Here is a 20,101-nt window from a genome sequence, read left to right as displayed (position 1 = left end):
TGGACCAACCCTTCAAAGCAATCAGGTCATTTGAATGTAAATGCAACCAGCCACTGCTCCAACCAGCAATGTGAGGAAAAACAAAAACAAAAACCTGAAATAGTCTAGATCTCTCTGTGCCTTAGACTTCATGGCTCTCTGCACTAAATCTCATCTCTCTCCAGCTTGACAGAACTTTTTATAAAATTTAAATAAAAATGATCAACACCAGTTTTTGGCTTTTCAAAGGAAACTACCATGGACCCCACATAGACTGATGGGGGAGTTAAAAATCCTGTAACTGCATTAGATCACAGCTCTGAATTATGTCGATTCACCTGTTTTATACTTCCCCTTACTAGAAACGCAGGGGGAGGAATAACTTGTAAGAAACTGAGATCATCCAGTACAAACTTACCTTTAAAAAAAGCAATGACAGCTCTGCATCTTGGAGATGCAGAGCTGAGCTATTTATTATTACAGGTTCAGAAGGTTTCACGGACAAGCACTGGTTTTGCAAGTCCATTCTTTCCTAGACTGGGGACTCCCACCTCCTCAGCAGCTCCACATCATGCAGGCCTTTCTTCTCATTAAGAGCTTTTCCTGTGGGGCCAGTGGGGGTGATGAATGTGCAAGTCCCCAGGCATGACACTTCCAAGGGACCAGGGAGCAGAGGGACAGCTGCACAGAGCCACAGGTTCCATAGACATCAGATTTTCAGGAAGACCCTCAACTATTTGTCTGATCAGACCACTTGCAGATTTTTTATAGTTTTTTAAACCATGTTTTCACAGCAACAGATATGAGAGCTTTTTGTGCCACTGTATAATTTTATTTTATTTTTTTCCCCAGGAAGATAGTAGTTTCAGTTTGAGACAACGCAAATATAGATTGTAGGTGAAATTCCAGCTCCGTATGACTTCAGGGTTCCAATATCAGTCATTAATCACTTGAGTTGCACTTTCTGGGTTTATGATTTTGACAAAATCCCTTCATTTGAATTATGGCCTTGTATTCAGCACTAGGCCATGTATTATTCTACATATAATTTTTAAATACAAAGAGAAACAGCATGGAAAAATTAAAATCTATGACTTAAGAGTGTAGTTCTCTTATGGCATAGGCAAACAGAATGCTCTTGACTTTAACCTATGGGTTCCACTTCATATGTAGTGTATTTTTCATACATCATGGATTTTTATAAATTTGCTGTATAAAGCACCAGAGCTACTTTGCCAGCAAAATATAAGGAAAACAAATATGTCAGGGTAATGATGCCAGGACAATTCCTTATTGAAAAAAGCAGTTTATTAATACCTTATTGCTACAAGCTAGATCTTATTATCATCTTGGGTCATTTAGAATCTTATTAGGTATTCTGATGGTGGATGAATAATCCTGTGATAAATTCTTTGCCATGTCCTTCACAGTTGTCATAGCAGGATCATAAACAGCATTTATAACAATCTAGCCTGGAGGAAAAGGCTTACAATGGTCTGTTTAACATGCAGGAAATATTCAGATCGGCCGCGTCTGGTTAGATTTGAGACCCACAGGAGAGATACCCAAGTTAAATGTAGCATGGGTTTCTCTCAAGATTAGCTTTAAAAACGGCTTTGGGTCAGGGACATGGGGGCTAATGCCAATGATACGTCCACAAGCAGTCTTCTTTCAAAAAAGTCAGTTTGGACAGAAATGGTAGCTGCATGTAACTGTCTTACCAAAATAACATGTAAGGTCACTTGAGCTGCTACTTAAGAAGCATGGCTGAAATTATTTGCAGCTGAATGGCTTGAAGCTCAGACACCTACTTCAGCGATCACTATATGAAAAAAAAGTGCATACACTCACATAGTGAAATATATGCAGGTCTTTGCAGAGCCATAACTTGCCTCTACTATGCAACTTTGTGAACTTTTGCAGGCTCGGAACCTAATTCTTTAGAACTACTACAGAAGTTATATGGGTAAATTGCAGAAAAAATTTACATTGTTTTGAGTGGGTATTAAAGAAAATATAGTCTATATATACAAACAGAAATGGCTCCCTATCACTGAACACGATGAACTACTTGCACCTGTTGCCATTCAGTGTCACGTTCCAGGGCAGAGTAACAAATTCCCAAGTCTAAGCATAGTAAGTACATCTCAAATCACCAGAACCTTTCAGAACAGAAGCTACTGTTAAATGCTAACAGTAGTATAAAGTAAAGCTTGGACAAGACATTGTGCAGGACTGTCAGACTCCTTTTCAGGATGGTGATAATAGAAGTGGGTGGCTTACTGGAAGGGATTGTGGTGGCATGTGAGAACAGCCACGTATGCACAACAAACACTTTCTCTACAGTATATGTTGTTACTTTCTTAACACAAACAACTGAGATTATGAAAGATGCACAGCAAAATTTGCTTTTATTTGAAAAAGATAAATCGTGTCTTCTACTTGAATTTTAAATACACACACACACACACAAATAAAGAGTTCTGCAGCTCTAGTCCCTAAAACAGAGCTTGACTGTTGGAAAGCTAGCATAAACATTCACAGCTGAAAAATGTAAAAATTCCTTTCCAGGACATTCTCTGCTGCAGTCATTTGGACACCTCCAATTAGGAAAACACCGTCATATCCCAGGACTTGCTTGGCAACCGCAACCACCACCTCTGAGAACTGATTTTTCAGACATCTATGCCCAGGTCTGGCTACCAACATAAGCCATGCTGCTTCCAAGGACAGCATGTATGGCAGTGCAGTGGAAACACAGTCACCCTGCAGAGAGCAAACATGCTGTCACAGATGCTCAGAATTTGTCCCTGCAACTTTAAACACAAATTGTCAATAATTCTAAGGGTGAAACGCATCTCAAAAAAGAAATCTTAACAAAATCAAGTGTACAATGAAAGAAGAGTGCTAAACTCACCAAAGAACTGGTTACCTAGAGTAAACAGTTCTTGGTTACATTCTCTTATCCACTTGTATTCTCTCTCCTCTAAGTTTTTGCTTGCTGACTGCAGAGTCTTTGTGAGATTATGTATCTTTATTAGTTTTTAGCACTTTGGGGATTTACCAGCAGAATTAATACTTAGCATTGTAATTATTGAGATGAAACAAAAGAAAAAAGAGCTTTGGATTAAGCAGTTAAATGAAAAAATAGAAGTCTGCAAGAAAATGTTACATAAAGAAGCTGTAGAACTTGAGTTACTATATAATTTTAGCCAAAGATGAGGCACACTTTTTCACTGTATTTGTTTTTCTGGTTTGTTCTTAGCACAAATCTAGGTAGGTTAATGGAAAGCTCACTTAGAATCATAGAATCATTAAGGTTGGAAAAGACCACTTCAGTTGCCACAATACTGAACATGTATGTTTACAGTCTAATATAACAAATGTAACATAGATAGAAGCAAACCTTCAGCATTACGCAGTCATTTTTCTCCGCCCTGTTCACGTGCCATCTCTTTTCCTGCTGAAATCAATGGGATTTCTGTCACTGATCTGGCCTCATGTAAATCATACCAACTGATTGATTTCCTACCAGTTCAACAGTGCTAGCACTGCTAGTATGAGAGCAAACATGGCCCAACAAAGCTATGGTTTATCTCATAGAATTTTTACGCTGCTATACAACTTATGTTTGATGTGCAGTTAAATAGTCTAGTTACAAGAGGTCCCATCTGAATTAGCATTACCTGACAAACTTTGTATTGTTAGCTCTTAAATTGACATCTTAAATTGACCAGCTGTATCGGGATGCTTCAGCACTAACTGTGTGTGAACTAGTTTTTTTAAAAAATCACCATAACGCTACATTCCGATTTTCACCCACTGTTCAGGATTCTCATACAGCTTGCAAAGCCCACTACCTGAAGCACTCAAGGAGCTTTTCAATGGGTACTTGCAACAAAGCACATAAGAGCAACACTGCTGAAATAAATTAACAATCAACTCAGCACAGAGGATCCTTTTGACCCCCTTTTTTTTTAAAAAAAATATATATACAGAAGTAGTAAGCATTCATAATTACAATAAAGGAACCAAAATACACTTTCCAAGCATGCTGGCTAGGTTGGAAGAGACCTCCAAGATCATCCAGACCAACCTCTGACCTAACACTAACCAGTCCTCCCCTAAACCATATCACTGAGCTCTACACCTAAACATCTTTTAAAGACCTCCAGGGATGCTGACTCCACCACTACCCTGGGCAGCCTGTTCAAGTGTCTAACAATCCTTTCAGTAAAGAAGTTCTTCCTAATATCCAACCGAAAACTCCCCTGGCGCAACTTTAGCCCATTCCCCCTCGTCCTGTCACAGAATCACACAGAATCACAGAATTTCTAGGTTGGAAGAGACCTCAGGATCATCGAGTCCAACCTCTGACCTAACACTAACAGTCCCCACTAAACCATATCCCTAAGCTCCACATCTAAACATCTTTTGAAGACTTCCAGGGATGGTGACTCCACCACTTCCCTGGGCAGCCTGTTCCAATGCCTCACAACCCTTTCAATGAAGAAGTTCTTCCTAACATCTAACCTAAAACTCCCCTGGCTCAACTTAAGCCCATTCCCCCTCGTCCTGTCACCAGGCACGTGGGAGAACAGACCAACCCCCACCTCGCTACAGCCTCCCTTGAGGTACCCATAGAGAGCGATAAGGTCGCCCCTGAGCCTCCTCTTCTCCAGGCTGAACAAGCCCAGCTCCCTCAGCCGCTCCTCGTAGGACTTGTTCTCCAGGCCCCTCACCAGCTTCGTCGCCCTTCTCTGCACCCGCTCAAGCACCTCGATGTCCTTCTTGTAGCGAGGGGCCCAAAACTGAACACAGTACTCGAGGTGCGGCCTCACCAGAGCCGAGTACAGGGGGACGATCACCTCCCTAGCCCTGCTGGTCACACTGTTTCTGATACAAACCAGGATGCCGTTGGCCTTCTTGGCCACCTGAGCACACTGCTGGCTCATATTCAGCCGACTATCCACCAATACTCCCAGGTCCTTCTCTGCCTGGCAGCTTTCCAACCACTCCTCTCCCAGCCTGTAGCTCTGCTTGGGGTTATTGCGCCCCAGGTGCAGGACCCGGCACTTGGCCTTGTTGAACTTCATGCAGTTGACCTCAGCCCATCGGTGCAGCCTATCCAGATCCTCCTGCAGAGCCTTCCTACCCTCGAGCAGATCGACACACGCACCTAACTTGGTGTCATCTGCAAACTTACTGAGGGTGCACTCAATGCCCTCCTCCAGATCATCGATGAAGATATTAAAGAGGACCGGCCCCAGCACCGAGCCCTGGGGGACTCCACTAGTGACCGGCCTCCAACTGGACTTGGCTCCATTCACCATGACTCTTTGGGCCCGGCTACCCAGCCAGTTTCTAACCCAACGAAGTGTTCACCAGTCCAAGCCACAAGCAGCCAGTTTCTCGAGGAGAATGCTGTGGGAAATGGTGTCAAAAGCCTTGCTGAAGTCAAGGTAGACCACATCCACAGCCTTTCCCTCAACCCACATCCCTGAAGAGACTGGAGAATCCACAGAGCAGCTAAGAGTTTCATTTCCTCCCCAGTTGCTCACGAGGAGGCTGGGTCAGTGGCTCAGGGGAGAGAAGCAGAGCCAGGTTGGTCTACATTCAGGTGCAGGCAATAGCATCCCCAAGGGACCAGGCTCCCTACTGTAGCTGCAGACCAGGCGCTGTCTGTGGTTTATAGAGTGAAGCTCACTCAGCTGCACATGCCTCACTGCAGAGATATCATCAGGTTCATTGAGTAGACTCCTCTTTAGGTATACCAGCCCGTAGCAACTAGAAATCAAATTATACCTTCAGTGAGCAAAATGCCTTAGAATTATCACTCAGATGAGAAAAACTTGTAGCTTACCAACAGGGAAAGTGATGACAGTCAAATCAGCTCAACCATTCCACAACACATGCACCAAGCACCAACCAGGAAGAATATATGCAACATACCTTCCTACACTTCTGTCTCACTGCCAAGGTGCCATTGCACTTCTATTTGACAATGCTATTGACACAGAATGTATATGTAGGAGAAGTCAATAGTTTGCAGAATATTCCACAGACACTGTACTAGCTCTCAGGTAATTCACACTGATGGATAGATGGTGTGCAAGCCTAGTTTCCAAACCCCTTAGAGCAAAAGACAGAAATATGGTAAGGACTACTGAAGAAAGAACAGATTCACAGTAATTCTAAAGAGAAAAGATTTGCAGAATTTCCCTCTTGCTATCTTATTTTTCCCAAAAATAACCTACTCTAAGTTCTGTCCCCTCTTTTTACCTCTCTATGAAACATTCCCACTCACTCCACTGCAAACAGAGGTATTAGCTAACAGGTTTCCTAGGACTTGGCTTGGCACTCTCAGTGAAATACCTCTTTAATTTTCCTCATGCACTGAGATTAATTTACAAAGCTATTTCCATTGAGAATGCCTGATATACACTATAAATCACATATGCCCATATACATATTTCCCACTGTAGACCAGCAAGATGCTCAAATAGAAGCCATGCTCTTTTGCACCTTCCCAGCTAACTGTGAATACCTAAACCAGTTGTCCTTTGGTATCAGAGCCACTCAGCTGTAAATAGGTAAATTGCTCCTGGTGTACAAACCATTGATTAGATAGATCAATGGCCTTTGCAATTCCCCATGAGTGAATGCTATATATGCTCACTAACTGATTGTCTTAACTGCTGCCAATTAGAGCTTAAATGTCTAATTAACAAGAAATAGACAGAGTTCTCCACTGTTGACTTTGGAGGACTATGACCATTAACTCTACCTGTACAACACAATTAGATGATGAGAGGGAGAAAGTGAAAATTAGATGAGTGAAGAAATTGTCTGGATACCAATAAAACATATGTATAAATACTGCATGGGTTTAGATACTCCTGGCTTATTTCTCAATCCATAGCTTCTCCTAGAATGTGATGTCTCTGGTTTCTACTTATTTCTGTTTATTTCCCTTGATTTCTCCTAGAAAATAAAGTTATTTCTAGAATCCAAAGTACCTGTGAAGTAAGAACCTCTAACACTTCTATCCAGTCATTTTTGTTATGAAAATAATCCAACAAAGTCATGACCCTGTTATGCAAGTGCATGGAAACATCCATGTAAGAAAACCATGTATGGAGATGACTGCATTTTTTCTTTAATGGCAATCATGTATTAAACATTATTGATATTCCTCCAACAATAATCAAGCTGAAGAAAAAGCAGAATAATAAAATGTACAGTGAGAACTCAGTTGGATTCACTGCAACTCTGAACAGTTCATCCGTACAGATTATGAACTACTAAGATCAGCCTGAGAGCCTGTAGCTAAATACAGCTGGTAAATACCTTGATCATGAACAGCAACTGCATTATTCTTCACTGTTCAAAGCAATTTTTATTTCTTGAGCAGGATTAGACTACACAACTGCCCAGAGCTACACAAATAAATGCAATATGGTGCTACCTGAAAAAGAAATCTGCTGAGAAAGATGTTTGAAACTGGCAATAGATGCAGGCACTGCAAATAATTTTTCTGAATAGAAGGGTGATGCACCAGAGACCAGCTCTTATCGTGAAAACTACAATAACAGATGCCAGTGAAATAATACTTAGCAATGACATGGACATTCTACAAAAGTCAGTGATAAGAAAAAACAAAAACCTTTTCAGGTACATACGTATGTTGTTAATCATAATTAAGGCAAGTATGACAGCTTCTTGGCAACAGACACTGAGTTCCCTTCCCTGACAAACAAATCCTGCAGGAATACTCTCTCTTTCATTATATCAAGCCTGCAGCACTTTACACCAATATCCTCTACTTAGAGCACTCCAAGTCATAGGGAAACTTGTTTTATCAGTTGCTTTTTGGTAGATAATCACATGGTGACCTCCACAAAAGAATGGAGCAAGTTTCCCATTAATAAAGTAAAAAGAGCTTTAAAAGCTAGTACTATAAACAAACACATATACTATTACAGACAGGGGCAGGAGAGCAAAGACAGAAGAGAGATGCACAGCATCCAAGTTAGGGACCTAACACTACCCATATCTTCAAAGAAGATTCAGAGTGCCAACCCTAACAGTAGCAAGTGAATTGTAGTCTTTCTAAATTTGCATTTTTACTTGCATAATACAGTATCTCTAACACTTAACAATGAGCACCTGTAAATATTAAAAAAAAAAAAAAAAAGCAATACTAGGTATATAGGCATACTTCTTAGGTATACTTATTATCGTCCTTTCAGTAATTTGGGTATTTCCCATTCTACAAGAACAGCCAAAAACTGATCATCTGAGGGGAAGCAAGCCACTTTCATAGCACTTTAAAAACAACAACAACAACAAAACAAAACAAAAAACTTTTTTGTGGCAAGATTTTGGCCAGCTGTAAGCTTTTCATTCAAATCAACTCACTTTTATTACCGTGATTCATTAATTGATGAATAGTACTGAGCCATTTAAAGAATACGCTATCAGTGCAGGTAATAGCTGAAAAGGGTTGGAAAGAAACATGGTTAGGCATCTAAAAGAAGGTGTAAATACCACAAAGAGAAGAGAAATTCCTTACAGTATTTATAATTACATTACTGATGATTACATCTAAGTAATGAGGAAATAGAGGGAGAGCATTAGCAAAGCGTCTCACAATAAATTGCACAAGTTTACGGAACAATCTCTTTAGGGAAGTGCATGGAAGCTCCCTACCCCATCTGAAACGAATAAAACATGGGAGACAAAACACATTCACAATGTGCTGTGGGGACAATACTGAGCTGGAAGAGAGATGGACTAGTCTTTTCTAAGTGCTACACCATGAACCTAGGAGCGGGTTTTAAAATTACCACCTCTGCTGACTTCTGATTTTGTTGTCTGTTCCTGGCTGTATCTCATGTTAGTGAGATCCCATAGGGTTTAGCAATTAGCATGAGGAAAGCAGTATGATAATCAGAAGAAATTAATGGTTTAAAAACATAATCTTACACTTCCCTTGAGACTTGTTCCATGTAACTGGATTCTCAAAGAAAGAAAAAAAGAAACAGGTAATTGATTCTTATTAAGAGAATTATCTGCCACAAAATGTTATTCATAGGAAAAAGATATGAATTTTAAACTAAAATGCTCTCAGAGCCTGTGTGAACCTAGTTTCTGCCTAGCTTCCTATGAAAGAGAAGATAAAACTCTCTCTGTGCCATTCTTCTCTTTAGCACCTACACAGAAGGGCCAAGCACAATACAGGTCTTCATGTGCTAACGACATGCATGTGGAAAAGGGAGCAGGATGTGATGGTGAAATAGCAATCCCCAGGCTTCTGCCAGCAATTTCAATGAGAAAGCTGGAGAAATGAGCATGCACTGCATGCTCTTCTCAGTCACTTGTGCAGAGAAGCTAGGTCAGCTCCCAAGTCATGGATATTATCAACCTTCATTCAACAGAAGCTATATATTGTATTTAACTATGTCCAATGCTGACTTTTTCTACACTCCTTAGGAAAGACTGAGTTACAGACTTTATGGTTAACTAGCCTATTAAATAGGTGCGTGTTATTTATTTTGGCTTAATTTACTCTCTCTTCCAATAAAATGATGAAAAATTAAAGAAACCAGCCACAAAAAGCAGGGAAGAAAAAACCATTCTCAATAAATGTCTGTTCTTACTCTTATGAGTGCAGAAACTAAATGGATCTCTTAGGAAATTTTCCAAAAAAATTAAATACACAGAAACACTTCACTCATTTCAGTTCAAAACAGTGTGACACACAGTAAGTCATCTAGCTCTTGGTAAAAACAGAGGAAAATTTTAAGAACCCCATTCTGGGAACAACAACAAGAACAAAATCACACGTTGCATTTTGACAAGCTGCAACACCCCATATTTTCTTTATATGGTTTAGTCTATACAATACAGGTGGGTGCATGGATAGAGTTTTTTGTGTGTGTGTGTGTGTTCATTGGTAGTGCCTGTTCACACTGAGAAGCCCTGCTAAAAGATTAGCTCAACCCCAAGAATAAGGCTTCGTGCAGACTTCTGTTGCTCAGTTTCACAGATTTCATAGCAAAAATTTAAAAACATGAAGCACCTTCCTGTAACTGAACATCAGCTCGCACAGTAGAAAAACAATTTGGAAGCCTACGTGTAACAGCACCACCTGGTGATCTTTGACATAATGACAGAATGTCTTCCATCAGGTACTCAAAAAGTTACATTTTGCCCTTTTCTTCCAAAATCATTAATTAAGAAGATTTTGGGTTTTTTAAGTAGACAAAATATCTCCAATTCAAAAGTTGTAATGGGAAGTTTAAAATGTATATCAAATATAAAGCAGTCTAAAATGAATCTAAATCTCAAGTCCCCAGAATACTGGGGAAAATCTTAAAGAGGTAAACAATCAAGTATAAAAGGAAAGATAAATGAAATTCGGTACAAAACAGAGTTAACACAGCTGGAATTTTTATGTTTTCCTCTGACTAGAGCTTTGAAACAGTGAAGTTAGCCATTTGCATCCACTAATTTTACAAAAGATAGGGTTAATTCTATTCAGGTGTTCAAAAATACCGTTTATTGCTCTGTTATGAGCACTGCTGCACCCCTAGAAACCTTGGGAATCAGAGTTTCCATCTCCTTGTAATGTTCTGTACTTTGAACAGTCTTTTCTTGCCCACCAAGAGTCTTTCTTCAGACAAGATCTCCTTCTAATTTTACATATATTCCTCCATCAAAATACAACCTTCCACTCTTTCTCTCATCAGCCCAATCTTCCCTTCTACATCAAGTCATTGCTTCATGACCGTTTCTCTCTTTCTTGAACCATAATAGATTACGTCCAGAGAAAACACGGTATCAAGGTATACGCTCTTTGTTTTTTGGTTTGTTTGGGGAAAAGAAAAAAAGATGTTAGCATGACACTTTTTCTTTTTTAAGTCACTTTGGGAAGGCAGATCAGGAAGACACAAAACAGACCTCTCCAAGAGACAGATCAAACAACACTGAAATCTCCATGGAGACACCAGTTCATTCATGCCCCACCCTTTTCATAGCAGAGGGGCAACAGTCAACCATCCCTGCTGAAAAGGTGACTGTCTGGATCTTCCTCAGGAGGCTTACACCACTTCCTTCTGCCAGCTGGGACATGAGGGCATGAGCACAGTACTCACATCTGAGCACGTACCCACCTTACTTGGGAAAGCTGAGCTGCAAAACATTATCCCTTCAAATTAGGGCTTCTTTGGTTATCTCAGACATCAGGAATCTCTATGCTTCTAAATAAATAAATAATAATAAATAATAATAAAATCTTATTTTTAGAACACACAGCTTATTTTCTTCATGGATCTGGAGCCCCCACACAGTCAGCAGCTGGCAGCTTGATGCCCTTAGTAGCTCCAAACAAAGCATCTTTACTATCAGACGGTGGAAAAACAGGGGAAATGCTGTATTCAGACAGATGTCAAAAGTGTTTTTTTTGTTGTTGTTGTTGTTTTTTTGTTTTTTCCCCCCCCCCCCTCCGGGGACAGTGTGCCTGACTGCCCTGCAGTTTTTGTCATTCTGAAAGCTTGACACAACTCTATTAGGATAAATTTTGTCATAAGATAAATTGCACACTCAAAATGCCTCCTGAAGTTTCAAAATCCACAATTAACAATTTCATATTCATAATGGTAAACATCAATATATCTTCCTCAGGAAAAAACTACCATCTGCATAAATTTAATGAGTACTTTATTAATACAGTGGTATTGTGGTCGCACATTCATGCCACTTTCTCTTTTGAAGTCTGACAGTATTTTCTGGAAAAACTACTAACAGGGTTGTATTTTTTATTATTTTTATTATTTCTGGGGCTCTATAAGCACAACTGACTGCGTTCATGATTACAGGAGAAACATAGTTAACTCTCAGAAAGCAGTAACGAAGACATTGCTCTTTTACAAAAAATATATAAGGCTGGACATTCAAGACCAACAGAAACTCACATTCATCTTCCCTCCAGAACCGCAAACTGTGTTGACTTTTTGTAATTTATACTCTGCAACAGAATATTAACCTATAGAAAAACTACTAAAGAAGCCAATGTTTTTTCCCATAAAAAAGCAACACCATCTAAAACTCAATATATTTAAAAGGAAAGCTATATCTGGGGATGCAAACTGTCAAATACCTTTCCCTGATGTCTACTGCCATCTTTTGCATTCTGGCAAAAATACAAAACAAAAAAAATATTCTCAGGTTTTATTAAATTTCGTTAAGTTCTCAGCACTATACCCTTGTCATATTTACTTGAACCAAGTTAAGTTCTCAGAAAGTTATCTATAAGCTACATTTCCTTTCCAAGCAGTTGATGTCAATTATCACAGTCAGCACTTCGGCATTAGAACTAGATTCTGTAATACACACATTCTAGCAAGTGACTATTTATGTGCTTGGACGGAGCTGAAGGAGAAGGCCATAGAACAAAGTATGACTGATACCCTCTTTTTCCAGAAAACATAGTGACTCTCACGAATGATTGCAGAAAGCATTCTGAAAGCAGAAATTAGTAGAAATATCCCACAGAGCTTTTTTTGGAGATGGAGATAACCAGCTTGACCACAGATGCAATAGCCCCATTGGCGGTGTGATCCATTTTGAACCATACCCTTAGGATTGTCTAATTATGCTCATCACATACATTAAGTACTTCTTATCTGTAGCATCTTATACACCAACATCAAAGAAGGAATGGTGAGGAGCTGTTAATATCTTTGATCCTCTGCCACATGACTCACCACAACACACTTCTCTGATACTATTAAGCAATTCCATTACTGGCAGACTGAAAAGGTATTCAGTACTTTCTGAAATACTAGTCATCAAGAGAAGACAGCTGGCCACGAAAAAAAAAAATACGGTGAGAAGAGACGATTTCAAAGCTCCTGGTTCACTGGTGGAGCAAGGATTTCTTAACACTGGAAAAACAGGTGTAAAAGGAATTTTTCCATAACTATAAATGAAGAGCATCCATCCTCAAAAAGGCAATGTATTTTTAGCTTCTGGTATATTGATATTTGTACCATTATCAAGGATTTTTCTAAGTTGTGGCAATGTAAGCAGGAATTCTCAGACCTAAAAATTAGAGACAGACTTTTAAACACCCACTGTTCTCCAGCATTCTTCTATTTACCATCTAGTTTGTATTTTTATTAGGAATACAGTGTTCAACTTGTAATTTTCTAATCAACTGAAACCACAAAATGCTGATTAATCTAAATGATAACATAATTATAGTGAAATCAGTTGCACCACTAATTGAAGGCAGACGCAATCTGAAGAGAGTGATTGGTGCCTTAAAAATTGAATTCTTGGAGTAACAACGGGGGATCTAAAAGGATTTTTAATGCTAATGTTACAGCTAGATCCTATGATATACAATTATTTAGAAAGACACATATAGGCAAGATTTGGGTGGAGTATGCTGGCACAGAATCTCCCAATTCTTTGTCTAACAAATCTCGTGGATGAAAGAAAAATAAGACAGTAAAGGATTTCATTGCTAAAATGTTTTGTCTACCTTTCTTTTCAAATCACTGCGACCATGTGTTTTATCAATATCAGCTGAAATTCCTGGTAAAGGAAGTTACTCTCAGAGTAGCTTTTGGTTCTCTAGAAACAGAAACACACATATCCCAGGTAGCTTCTGATTGATAAGACGAAGATAAAAATGGTGGGGGGGGCTTTTTTTTTTTTTTTAAAATCAGTCCTGATTAAGTTGGGCTTTTGCAATGCCTGACATTTCTCCTCATCTCCTCATTCCAGGTAATTACTTTTTTATTATTATTATTATTTTAAAATGGGTAGTGATGTACTCAGATGATCTTTCAGAAAGCTGTAGTTTTCTTTAAAAACAAAAACAAACAAGCAAACAAAAAAACTAGCCAAGAATTACGTGTTGGTAAGTTCACTAAAAATGGCAACATTGTAGTGCAAACTTTCAAGGAAATCACTTATTCTTTTATTATTATTATTTAGTTTGGACCCTTTGTAGGTCTAGATGCCATGTTTAAGCAGATATCAGCAACCAAACTTTAAAACAACTGTAACTAAGAGACTCTGCTTGCTCCAAACACAAGTCCTCTGTAAACTAACAGTGAAGTAAAACCTTACCCATCTAGTTGTTATTTTGAAAAAGTGGGAGAGAACACCAGTTTTGAAAAACAATCCTAAGATCACATGCATGTTCTGTTGTGCCAATTCCATCCCATGTCATGTTTCTAAGGGACACTAAACATAATTCTCCCTCCTTATGTCCTAAGCTGGTTTTGATTCAGACCATGGACATGGGAAATGGTCTCACAGAAGCACACATTTTAATTGTTCTACAAAGATGTTTGTAATGCATCATAATGTTGCAGGGAACTTCACGTCTCCTTTATGCATTTATTCTTTTCTATACTGTTCCCAAAATAAGTAATTTAATTCCCAGTTGCCTAAATTCCCAACTTCCTAAATTCCCTTCCTGGTAGTTGAATACAGTGTTAGTCTCCAAAACCTTAATTCAAAATGCATTGCAATTGCACTGTCACAGAAAAAAGCAAAGAACCTCTTCTACAGCAAAAGGCTTTTGAGCCATCCTTTTATGTCATTAATTACTCAAATTCCTTTAGGACTTATTCTGTTTCTCCCCCTCACTTCCACCTCCACGAAGTTTTTTGATTGATGGACATTGCTGAGTTTACATAACATGAGTTCAGCTCTGATTCAAGGTGTCTTGACTCCATCGAAGCCATTTTTATTTTTTTTTATGTCTTACTACAGAGGAGTCTATAAGAAGTGCAGATTTGTCATTTTTCTAATATGATTGTTTCAAGTTAGCAAACTAAGAATGATGATGATGCACTTTGAATTTGCTGCTGAGACACATATTATGGACTCTTTCTGATGCTCAAAGACCAGAAGAATTTTGACGAGTGAAGTTGACCAAAACAACAATTTTCAATCTGCCTTGGTCATTTGCCTCAGTAGCAAATATTTTTTCAAGGTACAGATGGTTTGGAAGCCACTGAATATGCGAACAGATTTTATTTCAAGAAGGGAATATCTTGGGATTTCCTTTTTCTTCAGGATAATCACTATCTGTAGCATTTGTCATTTGTAGTTGGAGTTTCACACCACCCTTCTAGACCACTTTTTTTTTTTTTTTTTTTTTTTTTTTTAAGATCCCCTGTTACCACTATTAGAGCAATCTGTAATCAAATATAGGATAAACACTGATACAAACACATCATACTAAAAACTACCTTATGTGAAGCCTGATTTTTCTGAACTTACCCTGTGTCTTCCCTAACACGAAACAACTAAAGACGTGCTGCATTAATTTTACTAATCTTTAATAGATTATAATTGGAATTAGGTCTCCAAAGGGATGGCTTGAGTGTGTGTTTACCAACAGAAGAATGACAATGATTGATCAGAAATGAAAACAGAATGTTTAGTCTAATTACTTTATTAGTTATCTGAATGTAACTCACATTTTATTTAAAATTGTTTATCTAGGAAAACAAGATTGCCACTGGAAACAAGAAATCCCTTAGCTTTCTTCTTTCCACTGGCAATCTGCTAACAGCAGCAAATTACATTCAAATTACACATCAACTAGTATTAGTATTAATTGTAAACTAACCTCAGTTCACTTAATTGTGGGCATAATGAAGTATTACAATTAGCCATAATATATTATTTAAATAAGAAATATCAATATTATTTAGAGCAGGTGCCAATTACAGCAGGCAGTGAAATATGCCACCAAAAAAGGATCTCAATTAAAAATTCAATTTCAGCAAAGACAAAGGTCCCTGTCACTCTAGTAAAATGGCAAGCAGCACTACTGCACATCACCTTCATGGGGGAAGGGAGGCTAATTTGGAGCTCACCTGCATTTTGAAATATGGGTCTTAGAGGTGTTCAGGAGAGACATTTCAAAGACTAAACTGCAGAATTTTGCAGAATAGGTTTGTATAGTTCTGTACAGGAGAATGAAATCCCTACACAAAGCCACTAGTTTCAAGATGCCAGTATAGTGTTATTTCAATTCAAAATTATTTGGGTAAAGACCTGCATTTCCTATCTGCTCAGTCAATACTGTTTGAAATTCTCTTAAGAATATGGTAAATATGTAACATAGCTGTGGATGTGAAAACTCTATGGCTGAATATCCACATGCCTTTTTTCAGTATTTTCAAACTTTCAAGATTCATTTCTGGCTTCTAAGCACAGTTCTCTGCAGTCTTGAGCAAAGTGGTAAAGGCTGATGCTTACATCACCACTGACATAAATGTGGATTGAAGATGCTTAGCTCTCCTAAAAAGTTTATCTGCTTCAGTGTTTCCACCCACCGTTCTCTACCAAGGTAAGGCCTTTCACTCTAAATATCCGTGTCAAACCAACTGTCAGACAGAATAAGCAACGCTTTTGTTAGAGTACACTTGTCTTTCCAGTAAACAAACAAACTGGCAGATACTGTTCTGCTGGATGCAAAGTGGTAACAAGTTACATGTGTAAAGCAACCTAGACTAATTTATACTAGTTAAACTTCATACTAAAGACAACTTATGCTATAGCTGCAAAAATTTAAATTTCTAAGTTTTCACCCATCCTCACTGCTTCACATCTCAGTTTGTAAAATTATAAAGTAAATGTAGCAACCCATGTCTTGCAAAACATGGGAAATCTCAGGGGAAAAAATTAAAATACCAAATGCATTCTGTCTTTATCATTTGCTAGAAATGCTCAGTCCTCAGTTATGCTGCATCCTAAAATTGGGGTTGTCAAATGGATGCTGCCAACAACAAAACTTAGCATCACTGACTCTTAATTTTCCAAGTATTTAAAGGCATTGATCAGTTCCTGTCACCAAGCTGCAATAACACCATGTAAGGAAAAGATTTTGAGTAGAGCTGGGAAAAGTTGAAGAGAAAAATTGCAAGCTGGAATATGGTGCAAGTATGCTCAAGTTTCAGCCACAAGCCCACAGTGACAGAACTTTCCTTGCTGTACATTAAGATAATTTCAGCACACTACAATTATGTGCCTAATTAAAATTAAGAAATTAGAACACAGTTAAAAGGAATGATATTTTGCTCACAGCTAATTTCATTAAAGTATTAATGAACAGGACTCATTTTATGGCTAGAGGGCAACTACTTTCTCCAAAGTACTTCCATGCTAGCTAATTTATTCATGCATGAAAAACAATCCAATGAGAAATGAGCGAGCCGGGAACTGCTGGTCCTAATTAAAATATTTAAAACACCATGTCTATTCTGTTCCATCTAGTCAAAGACCTAAGCTAGAAGCCAGCACGATACCAATTAACATGGAACAAGCAAACACACAACACCCACAGACTCTGATTAAAGTGCATATTATTGCACCATACAATATATTGTTCTACACATGTATGTAAATGTTTAATTAACCCATGCCTAAATCTCTGTAATGTTCAGGAACTGATACTTTAAATCCTGAGCAAGTGACAATCAGGCTGCATGCCACGTTCACTCTTATTTATGACAATGCTTTATTAGCTAACTCGTTGGAGTCATCCTGCAATTCACACATTAAAGTATTTCTTATGAAGGGAGGGGAGACAGAAGGAGAGGAGAAAAAAAGAACAAGAAAAACATTTTCTCTGCATTTCAGACAGCAATGAGATTGCTGGTTGCCAAAGGCTTGGAAATGGAACGCAACGTTGGGTTAGCCTCAGGTAATACAATATTTTTCATTAATAATTGAAGGAAGAGCCTGGGACTAAACCCATTTGTCAGTCTTGGATGGTGGCAACAAAAACAAAATAAAACCGCTTTCTTTATCAACCAAAGAGCTGTTTGTGGGGGAGGAACTCAAGGGATGGTTCCCACTAGAGAAGAACACTGCAAAGGCTCAGAGAGAAGTTGGAGCCTTGCAAACTTAGTAGAAAGCAGGATCAGAAAAAAAGAAAATGCTCTAAACTTCAGTTCACACACAGATGAGAAAAAACTGAGTTCAAGGAGACTTGAAAAGCAGAAATTTGCCTCAGTTTGCACCAATGTAGGTCTTCCTTTTTGCGAAGTTTCTAGAGTCCTCTTCCCCCCCCAACTGCCCTCCCCAGTTAATCTTCAAGGATTTCATGAGAAATCTAGCTCCCCACAGAGGTTTTTCACCCCCTTTTCTATTTCATTCCCTGACAACACACATACACCAGTTTCTTCATTAAATGCAGCAAGTGAAAGAAGTTAAATAGCCTTCCCTTGCTTTTTCTGGCTGATTGGGTAGACTTATTTCCTTCTTTCCTTAACTCTAAAGGCTTGCAACCTGTTGATGGAAGTGCCAAATACAAAGAACTCAGAGTTGCCAGAAATCCCCCTAAGAGCAGCTCTTATATTTTCCCATTAAAAAAAAACAACACAAGGAATCTGTTAGTGGAGCCAATACTCATTCAAATCCTTGTGTGCATGGTCTTCACATGCTGGTAGTGAAGTGACCAATTAGTAAGACAACAGTGAGTTCATATACACTTGCTCCTATTTTCTGCTCTGGGCTTGGTCCTCACCGTGCCCTGATGAAGGGAAGGCACAGAGAGCTCTAATCCTCCAGAGAGCCAGGGAAGCAGAGGTATACAGTCAGAAGAAACAGACAAAGAGCAAGGAAGCTCAGGGAGACAAAGCGGGGTTGGTAGTCAGACGAAGCTGAATACAGAGGTCAGTGAAAGGTTGCAAATCACAGAATCACAGAATTTCTAGGTTGGAAGAGACCTCAAGATCATCGAGTCCAACCTCTGACCTAACACTAACAGTCCTCCACTAAACCATATCGCTAAGCTCTACATCTAAACGTCTTTTAAAGACCTTCAGGGATGGTGACTCCACCACTTCCCTGGGCAGCCCGTTCCAATCACCCAGAAGGAAGTACTGAATGGAACTGTCCTCACGTTACAGCAGTGAGATACACATCAGATACCTCAACTTCAGCTTTGCCATACAATGGCAAACCATACAAATTGCTCTATAAACCACCACCTGAGCTTTGCTAACACTAGTTTGCAGTAAGGGAGGTATAACTTCACATGAAATGGAGTTGCACCAGGGGGAGTAACAGCAGCCGCTGCTGCTGCCGTTTACTGGAAGTGAACCAGAGATGGTGGTCTCTTCAAGTAGAGGCTTTCTCATACAGTATTTGTCAAGTGTCTAGTTTAGTTACTCTTCATCAATCAAATCAAGTCATCTAGGCTCTGCCATAATACAAATAATTGCAAGTGCGGGGGTCGTAATTTAACATCATTAATAAAGTGCACTATAATCTCTTGGAAAGATTTCACCGTAGCTCAAAATCAGGCTTCTTCAGGGCTGGCAGAAAGCTCCTATTCCTACAGAGAGGAACCTCATGAACAAACTTTAGTGAATGAGACACACAGAGGATTTTTCTTTTCCTCCCAAGCAGGTTTGCTCATGTTTAAATCAGAATGGATTTTCAATTCAAATGTTAAGATTTACTGGTGTTGAATTCTACCTGTTCCTTAAATACTAAAGGGAAGAATTTCTGAGGAAGGGAGAAAGAAGAAAACAAGAAAAAAAAAAGATATAAACTCAAAATGGACAAGAAAGTGCCAAGCACTATTCACACTGAAAAAATAGGGATTCCTAGGGATCTTTCTTTAAAATCTTTAAAATAAAAAAGGGAAGATGCATGCCTTGCTTTCAACCCGTTTATTTATGATTTTGACAAAGTAGTGTTAGAGAAATACCAACTTAAATATTGTATTATAAAACCTTACAGCCACATCAACTTCACCTACAACATTCTCATATACGCTGCATAAACAAGGGTTGGAATCAAACAGAACACGGAAGGCCAGAGAGAGATCTGAAAAGGAACAAAGAAAAGGTGTTCATACAGGAGGAGTAAGGGGACACAGGTAAAAGAAAAAAAGTAGTCAAGTTTTGAAAGATAAGAAGAACAGTCAATACAAATGAGGAGAGTGTTTAAATAGCCAGAAGAGTAGGTACTGAAGCCAATAAAATTACCCTTGCTTAACTGGACCCTCTAATTTGATCAATAGAACTGTAGGTAGTACTGATACCAACTGAGAGCTGGACAGAAATTGGCC

At 38.8% G+C, this 20,101-nt stretch overlaps 1 long non-coding RNA gene across 1 annotated transcript in view; it reads right to left on the bottom strand.

Annotated features, from left to right (window-relative positions):
• Positions 1 to 2,366: 2,366 nt before the first annotated feature.
• The window catches only part of LOC311442790, a 63,534-nt gene continuing 45,799 nt past the window's right edge, over positions 2,367 to 20,101 (bottom strand). Inside the window, exons 7-8 of the long non-coding RNA XR_014696870.1 lie at positions 3,386 to 3,442; positions 2,367 to 2,745 (exon numbers count right to left, since the gene is read on the bottom strand). This is a non-coding gene — a long non-coding RNA (uncharacterized lncRNA). The remainder of the gene's footprint in view (positions 2,746 to 3,385; positions 3,443 to 20,101) is intronic.

Source organism: Aythya ferina (assembly GCF_964211825.1).
Source record: "Aythya ferina genome assembly, chromosome: 11".
Lineage (NCBI taxonomy): Eukaryota > Metazoa > Chordata > Aves > Anseriformes > Anatidae > Aythya > Aythya ferina.
This window is presented reverse-complemented; position numbering and strand designations above follow the sequence as displayed.